Source organism: Numida meleagris, chromosome 22 (assembly GCF_002078875.1).
Source record: "Numida meleagris isolate 19003 breed g44 Domestic line chromosome 22, NumMel1.0, whole genome shotgun sequence".
Taxonomy (NCBI): Eukaryota; Metazoa; Chordata; class Aves; order Galliformes; family Numididae; genus Numida; species Numida meleagris.
In genome coordinates, this window is record NC_034430.1 from 1904167 (window position 1) to 1912867 (window position 8701).

Sequence of the window (8701 nt, forward strand, 5' to 3'; positions counted from 1 at the left end):
GGCGCTGCAGTGCAGTTCTCCGGCACGGGATCCAAGGTCAGGCTTAGTCATCGCTCTGGCAGCGCTTGGTAGATGTAAAGACCTCTCCCAGAGCAGCGTGAGAAGAACGGTTTAATGACATTTTAATCAAATACTTTCAAAGAGCGTTTATGGCGAAAGAAAAAGCGGCGAAGCCTTTATGCGCTTCTCCGCTCCGTGCCAGGAGCTCCCAGCCCAGGGACCGCGCTCGAGTCGGAGCCGCAGAACCCCAGCACCCAAAAATCAGCCGTGTTCCGAAGGAGCCCGCCCAGCAGGGCTGCCCTTCTGAAGGACACTGCAGAGAGCGTGGGCTGCAGGGGGCACGCGTGGCTCAGCACCACCAGGGCCCCTCGGAAAGCCACGCTAAGCTCCTGGGCACCACAGACAGAGCCCACAGCTCAGCAGCTGCCAGGGCTGGCTGCCCGCACGGCCTCAGCACCGGGGCACTGCCGGGGCCGGGAAATGGAGATGGATGGGTCCTGAGTGGGGACAGCAGGGACAGAGGTGGGGCTGGGGACAGCTCTTCCAGCCGCCCAGGGCGTTGCTTCCCTTTCCAGCGACCCCAAGCTCCTCTCCGAGCAGACCTGCACCTTGGAGCAAGAAATCCCCACCTCGGGGGGAAGGGCTGCGGCGAGCAGAGGCGCTGGGGGAGGAGGTCGGGCTGAGCCGTACCTGGCGGTGTCTGCTGGTTGCTCCGCACCTCTCGGGTCTGGCCTCATTCGGGGCCGTCCCAGCGCTATCAGCGCCGTTCTTATCTCCTGCACGGCAGCAGCTCGGGGTCGGTCACCTTCTCACGCCCGCCTGCCTCGCTGCAGGCATGGGGCTGGGTGCACGGGGCTGTGCCAGGCAGACACAGCTCTCCTATCGCAGCCAAGCCGCCTTCCATTCATTTGTTTGCAGGGCGAACGGGCAGGGAAGGGGAACAAGGGGCGATTCAGTGCTGGGGGAGCGGTGTTTGAGCTCCACCTGAGAGCGGCGGGGGTGGGAAACGAGCCCTGAAAAATAATAAGGGCTGCATCTGCAGCAAATTGCAACGGGTTTTAATGGCTACGGACGGGCACGCAGCGGCTGCAGGACTGGGGGGGCTGTCACTGCTGCACACACGGGTGCTGCCCTGCTCCGTGCCGAGCCCCGGGAGCGCGCTGGCTGGGCGCTGAGTCACCAAAAGCAGCGTCAATTAATTACGCTCCCATTCCTCGGCTTTTCTTCCTAATTAGCAGCGAGAAAATAAGGAGGCTCGAGCGCGATGCTTTGTTTGATCTCGAGCAAATCGTTGAGGTTTCCCCGTGACGTCTGCGGCTCCATCTCCTCCCGCCCTGGGCAAAGCCTCATTCCCTGTGCACACAGCCCTGCAGGAGCGAGGACGCAGCGCTGCAGCCAAACAAACACCGCTGCCCCGGGACCTGAGGGCACTGCTGCAGTGCTGCAAAACGGGAGGGGGGATGCAACAGTCCCCGGTGCACCGGAGAGCTGTGAATCATCCGCAGGCAGCGGGCACGTCAGCCTGCCAGGGCCGCGCCGTGCTGACAAACAAGCTGCTGCAAAGCACAGAGCAGCTGTAACAAGGTGCATGGGTCCGTGGCTGAGCCTCTCTATGTCTGCATGCTCCAGCCCAGGAGGATTTCCTGCTGAAAAACTCAGGGTGCCCTCATCCCAATTAAACCCCGCTCAGCCCGAGCGCTTTCCCGGCGCTAATTAACCAGGATGAGCTGAAATGAAACGCTGCGTCCCACCGCGCTGAGCAGCAAACCGCAGCCATGCGGGAGTCCTGCAGCAGGGAGGGACCCGTGCTGCTCCTGCTGCATCACTCAGGGTGCCTCCACGCGGCTCAGCCCGGCCCTTGTATGTGGGGTTTGATGCCCAAGCAGCACCCAGTGCATGAGGAGGTCAATGGGGCAGCTGGGGCAGAGCTGGGGCAGAGCTGGCCTCCAGGAGGGGATGGGACAGTTGCCAATGCTGCAGGTCCCCATCACCTTCCAGCAGTGCCCCAGCTGAGTGCTGCTGCAGCACAGGGCAGTGCAGGGGCAACCGTATCAGCAAAAAGCAAAAAGCATCCCTGCAGCAAAGCACCAGTGCAGCAATCCGCGGGCAGGAGCCTCGTGAGCTCTTCGGAGAGCAGGGAGAGGCGATGCAACAAAAGGCTCACCCCCTGGTTTTATCTCCAAAGCACTCACAAGAAATTAACAGATCAACTGGGAGTCTTTTACGGAGCTGGTATTAATTTCCTCCCCGCTGTAAAGAGGAACTAAGAAACAAAGGGCATTAAATGCACTTGCCCGTGTCCCCGAGTGAACAGCGTGCGAGCAGCTCCGCAGCTCCCAGCTTCCAGCCCTATGTTTAGATAACACTCCTTCAAACCAGAAGAAAAGCCAAGGACACTCTGCAAGGAAAGCAGGTTGTAAGAAGGATCTGTTTGCTATGAATCATGGAATCACCGAGGTCAGAAAAGACCTCCACGATCACCCCGTCCAACCGCCCACCTCCCAGCGATACCTCCCCGCTAACCCACGTCCCCAGTACAACATCAGCACCTCGAAAGCAGAACCCCACGGAGCCCTGGAGCAGCACCCAACAGCTCCAGAATTTCCAGCGGGGAGGAAAAGATGGGGACCCAAGCAGCAGGGCTGGGCTGCTGTACAAAGCTCCCCCCCGAGCAAGGGGCCAAGGAAGGGTTTGGGATGCTGTAAATGCATCACGTGCCAAGCTCGCTGCTGGAAAGCCCCAGTAACTCCAGTAACTGCAAACCCATTGACTCAGTGACCACATTCCTCTCTCCTGGGCACATTCCACGGCCGCTCCCGGATTGCAGCTGCAACCAGCATGACTGCAGCACGGCTTTGCAGCAGCTCCACGCGGCGTCTCGCCCGGCAGTGCAGGGTGGGATGAGCCTTCGCATCAGGAAGGTTCCAGCAGCAGGGCTTGAGCTTTTTGGGATGGCTTTCATAGAGGAAGCTCTCCAAAAACGGCTCCAGCTCCAGAGGGCAGGGGGCTACAAGGACTCCTCGCACCGCACTTTGCTCAGATTTCTTCAGCGGCCGCGACGTGCGCGGATGCCACAAATGGCTGGGGCAGGAGGGGTTGGTGCAGAGCAGCCGGAGCTGTGGGTTTGCTGCAGGACCACCGCCTGCATCACCTCCTGCACCGAACCACCAAGGTTGGAAAAGACCGCTGAGATCACCCAGTCCAACTGTCAGCTCACCCCCACCGTGCCCACCCGTGGGACAAAGCCGAGCTTCCACGAAGACACCGCATTGCCCCGGAGCAGGGGGTGCTCGGGGCTGCACCCCATCGCCCGCACGGAGCAGCACTGAGCGAACGGCTCCCGGAGCCTCGGGAGGAGTTAACCCCGGGGCAGCACAAGGTGAGCACCGCGGGCAAAGCCCTCCACGCCGATCGCCCTTCCCAGGAAGGGCAGATTTCCTCCCAGGAACACGGGCAGGAAAGACAAACAAAAGCCTTTCAGGAAATAACCTGCCGGTGCCCGCCGCGATCGCAGGGAGGATGCAGCCGCGATATCGCCCTGATTACTACCGGGCTTTGCCGGCTGAAACAAAGCGACATCGTCTGCAGCACGCGACGGCAGCAGGCCGGGAGGGTCTGGCTGCATCGGTGCTTCCTGAGAGGCGTTCCCCAGGGAAACTGAGGCACAGCACGGCCAGAGACACAGCGCCCTGCCCTCTGTGCCGGCCTGACCTCCAGCGCCGTGCCAAGGAGCTGCCTTCCTTCTCACCTGCCTTCCTCCCCTCCCAACCTGCCTTCCTTCCCCCTGACCTCCCTTCTTTCTCTCTCACCTCCCTTCCTCCCCTCCCGCCCTGCCCCAAGGATGCAGCACGCTGTGACTCCCAAGCGCTGGAAAAAGCCAGCTGGAAAGGTGCAAAGGGAGCCCGCTTCTGCAAAGGCGCCTCTTGCAGGCTTAGCAGAGAGAAGGGATTTATTTCCCCGTCACCACCATCTCTTACATGGAACTCAGGAGCTGTCCCTCGGGGCTGATCGCATTGCGACTTTCTGGAGCGCTGCTGTGACATCTGCCCACGGAAACGCACCCGTCCCCGTCCGATCCCAACAAGTACCTTGCACTCTTCAACTTTCTGCTCCAGGATCTCCCACCGGCAGTGGGGAGCTACAGGTGGGAGATCCGAGCCTTCGCTCCCCGCTGTCCCCACCAACGAACCCATGGGGACGGTGCCACCAGGTGGGTCGGGCTGTCTGAGGCCACCCCAAGCCGTGCACCGAAGCAAAACCGCCCAGCTCCCACTGCAGCGCTCAGCCTCGCACTGATCTAACGCCCAGCAACACGTGTGTGCACGCCTGCCTGCAAAGGTTTGCATTTCGTGTCCTCGCTCCCGAGCAGAAGCACGCGTTGTGCTCCTCCGCCTGAGGAAAGAGCAGAAGAACAGAAAGCGATGAGATATCCACCCCTCAATTAATGCACAGATGCCGGAAAATCAGAGGGATGAGCGAGATCTCGGCCAGCACCGTGCTGAGCAGATGGTGATCACACAACCTCGGGCAGCACAGAGCACCGAGCTCCGACACGCGGCCAAAGAAACTACTCCTGAACTCCCTGCTCCTCTGCTGCACTTTGCAGTCGAGATTGCAGCGCTCGGCGCTGCCAAGCAGGGCTAGGCGCTGCACGGGGATGCTCAGCGCTTTGGCGGCCGGATTTCAGCTTTTATTGGAGCAAATTAAGCCTCGGGGAGCCAAAAGAAAAAAAAAGAAAAAGAAATCAAATGTTTACAAGGCGGCTGCAGCCATTCGTCTTCATCGCTCCTTGCTTTCAGGTTCCCTCTCTCGGTACGCACGGCTCCGCTGGCGGAGCAGCAAGGTGGAACGATGCAGCGAGAGCAGGGCTGGCTCCTGCAGCCCCCAGCAGCCAGGCAGCCCCCGCAGCAGTTCCACGCGATGCCTGGCCCCGTCTTGCACATGAGAGCTTTGTTCCCCGTCAGTTTTTTGCTCGGCTTTCAGCAATAGGCAGAGCAAGGAGAACAAACCGCCGCCGCTGCTCTTCCTGAGCCGGCGAAGCAGGGGGTGAAGGCAAAGCGCGGCGCTGGGATCCTTCCCCCATAAGGCAGCGGGAACACAAGTCTGCGTTAGCAGGGGCTGTTGCAATTAATTAGCGTGACGATTTTACACTTCTGTGGCACCAGCTGCATCAGTACTTCCAAATCCTTTCCTGTTGTTCCCAAGCCTCAATTCCCCTGTAGAACAGCCACCAGCTGATACCAAGGGGAACACGTGCTGTGCTTGGGGCTGATCTCACCCGCTATCTGCAGCCCGAGGAGCCTGAAGGATGTGGGAATCCCACATCAAAGAGTCCCACGGACCCAGAGCACAGAGCCCAGGGCCCTGCGGCAGCCCCAGCCCCCCCCTGCCCCGCTGTGCTCTCACCAGGGCCCATTTTCAGCACGGCCGTGAAGGTTTTGGGGAAGCACAGCTTGACTCTTCCTCGCTGCCTCCTCCCCAAGCCCTGCAGGTGGCATTGCTGTCCCAGCAGCGTCCCCGGGTGCCACCATCTGCACCCCCAGAAAATCCTCACCCCCACCCACGTGAAAAACCGGTGGGGGTGGCACATGGGAGGCGCTCGGGCACCCTCGCTCTGGCTGTCAGACAGTCGCTGTCAGCCTCGAGAAATGGTCCCTTGGCAACGGAAGCAGCCCGACCTGCAGCCCCCATGCTCTGCTCTGCTTCTCCCAGCTCCCATCCCCGGGGAATTCCTCCATCCCACCGCTCCCCAGACAGCAGCAGTGCCCCCACAGCAGCCCCGTGTCACCCTGCAGCGTGCACCCCTCTGCCAGCACTGCTGCCCTGCAGGGGCACGCTCCCCGGATGGCTTTGCACCACGCTGATACGGAGATTTTCCTGCACAGGGACAGTGCTGGCTGCAGGGAGGCACAGGAACCTCAGACACAGGGACAGAGCGAGCGCTGCAAAGCAGGGAAGAGACATTGGAGCAATGACTCAGTAATTACTCCAGGCTCCGAGCAGAACCTGAGCGCTGCATTGGGCTCTGAATTCATGTCTCGCACGCAGCAGCGAGCAGAAGGACGGGACAGCTCAGGGCTGTGCAGGGACCCCAGCAGCACTCGGTGTAGGAAATAACATCCCCAGGACCCACCTGCACCGCAAGGCACAGCTGCATGGCCGCTCCCTGAAGCGGAGCCGAGGGGACCCGGAGCTCTGGGATGCAGCAGGCAGCAGGGCTGGCCTCCATCACACCCCAGCCCTCACGCAGGATGGAAACAGCACCTCTGTGCTTCCTGCTTCTATAAGGCAGGGCCCGAGGAGTGCTCCGGAGACGCAGCTGAGCCCGACCCCTCCCCAAGGTTGGCAGCAGGGGCACAGCACAGCTCCGACCACCAGCCCCAGCCCATGGCACGCCAGCAAAGGGACCGCACCGCAGCCTGCTGGCACACTGCTGGCTCGTTCCTTCCCTGCCCCCTGGAAGAGGTTCACAAAACATTCACAACCAAGCCCAAATGGCACCGTGACGGTTCTAGGACAAAGGCTGGCTGCGGTGCTCCCAGCAGCTCCAGCTGATTGATGCCGCTGCACCTCCGCCAGCACAGCCAGCACCAGGCGCTGTCTGCCTGGAGCTGGGGGAGCTGGAGCGGCACCGCTGCGTCTGTCCCTCACCCCCTCCCTCTCCTACACAGCCTTAAAATACCGCTCGGGTGCGAAGGGAAGCGCTCGGCAGCAGCCTCCCCTTTCGCGTGGGATTAGGGGAAGCAGAAGCAGCCCACGCTCACACATGGCTCACACGCCAGCACCGTGCCCCCAGGAAGGAACAAAGTTCCCCCCCAGCCAGCAGCAAAAAGAAGGGAGAAACCCTTGGGACACCTGACCGCACCGCGCAGTTCCCCACCGGCAGCCCAGAAACCATTCATGGGGCGGAACGCAGCTGTGGTTTTGCAGGAAGCTCCTGCACCGCGTGCAGCTCGATAGCGAGGCACCCCGAGCTGGGAGAGAGGGACAACAGGAGGCACCGAGCTGCAATTAAAGCCACGCTGTTAATTGCCAGCCCACGCCGCGTTCGTTCCCCTCTTTGAGGGAGCTGCCTGGCCAAGCCCTGCTGGATGTGCGGGCATCCCGAGGGATGGGTTGGGCTCTCTCAGCATCCCCGGAGGAGACGTCGTTTGCAAAGTTGCAAAGCGGCTCCTCCTAAAACGCACCCCTCCATCACAGCCTTGCATAACGCTTTTAATGCCAAAGAACCGGGCTCAGCTCACGGCCAGAAATAACTTCCCAGCAGCACAAAGGGAAGAGCTCCCCGAGCCGCCGGGCTCCGTGCTGCGGCGTTGCTCGCAGCCTGCGTGCGGGCCGGCTCTTGGCCCCTCCTTTCTCCTTCAGCTTCCGCACAGACGCTCCGGATTTCATCACTCATTCCGCTCCGAGCAGGATGACAGCCAACGCGGTGCCACAGCCCCCAGCAGCGAGCAGAGGCCGCTGGGTGCAGGGCTCGGGGATGAGGACCTGGCGGCTGCGTTCCCCGCTGTGCAGCTGCTGCCTCTCAACGTGCCCTAAGCCACCAAGGATGGAGCTGCACCTCCCGCTCGGCGGCGGTGCTCGGTTCCCTCCCAGACACACGGCGAGCCTCCAGGGCTGGAATGCTTCCCCTTGTAAATAAAGCAGGCAGGAAGGGGAAGGAAAACGGGGTTTTACCGGGCAGTGCACGCGGCAGGCTGGGAACAGGGCGCGGTACGGCGAAGGAATTTGGGCCTGGGGGTCTCTCGGACCCCTCCGGGCCTGAGCAGAGCGGGGTTTGGAGCAGGCTCAGCGCCCAAAGCAGCGTTTCCGTAAGGAAAACCCTCGCAGCGCTCCATAAGGAACGCTGCCGGTAAACCCCGTGGGAATTGAGGTGCAAAAACCACGGGATTGCAGAGCTGCCCCCCCCGGCCCTCGCCCGCTCCCAGCCTGGAGCAGGTAACACCGCAGAGAAACCCCTGGAGCCGGGCACTGCCCGCAGCCGGGGCCGCGCTGCCGCACCGCATCCCACTTGGGCTCATTCCCCGCTATCAAAGCTCGGGAAACACTCGGGCAACCAAAGCCACCTCGTGCCCCAGCGCCCGGAGCTGTCACCCCACAGCCCGGCTCCGCTGCCCAGCGGGTTTTGCTGCAGGCAGGGGCAGGAGGAAGGGGAGCACGGAGCTGTTTGAAAGGATTTCTCCAAGGTTACAAAAGGCACAGCGTGGTTCGGAAAGGAAACAAAGCACCGAACAAAGCTTCCTCCCCACTGGTGGAGAAAGCAAAACTAAAACGCCTCTCGGCCCAGCAGCGGACTCTGCTGTTATGGGGCATTAAAGCCAGCCGTGGGGCTGGGGGGCACCGTGCCCGCTGCCAGGCCTGCGGCAAACGCAAGGTCGTGCCGAGAGCGACGGATGCCCACGGCTGTCCTGGGATGCGGGGGGCTCACTTGGGATGTGGGGGGGGATCGGCGCTGGGATGCTCCGGGGGGCTGCCCCACGCGGACAGGGGGGCAAGGTGGGGCGCTTGGGGGGCTGCAGTGGAGTGCCCAGAGGTTGGAATCGGGGTGCTCAGGGGGTTGCGTGGGGGTCCCAATGGGGTTGCATTTGGGTGCCGAGGGGGGTGCTCGGGGGGCTGCAATCAGGGTGCTCGGGGGGTCACGCCGGGGTGCTCAGGGGGTGCACCCGAGACGCTCGCAGCACCCACCCCGCACACCCGGAGG

The 8701-nt window shown here is 62.1% G+C and overlaps 1 protein-coding gene across 1 annotated transcript in view; it reads right to left on the reverse strand.

The window, feature by feature from the left end:
- SLC9A1 (solute carrier family 9 member A1) overlaps positions 1 to 8701 on the reverse strand; it is a 19506-nt gene that overhangs the window by 10266 nt on the left and 539 nt on the right. The window lies entirely within an intron of this gene.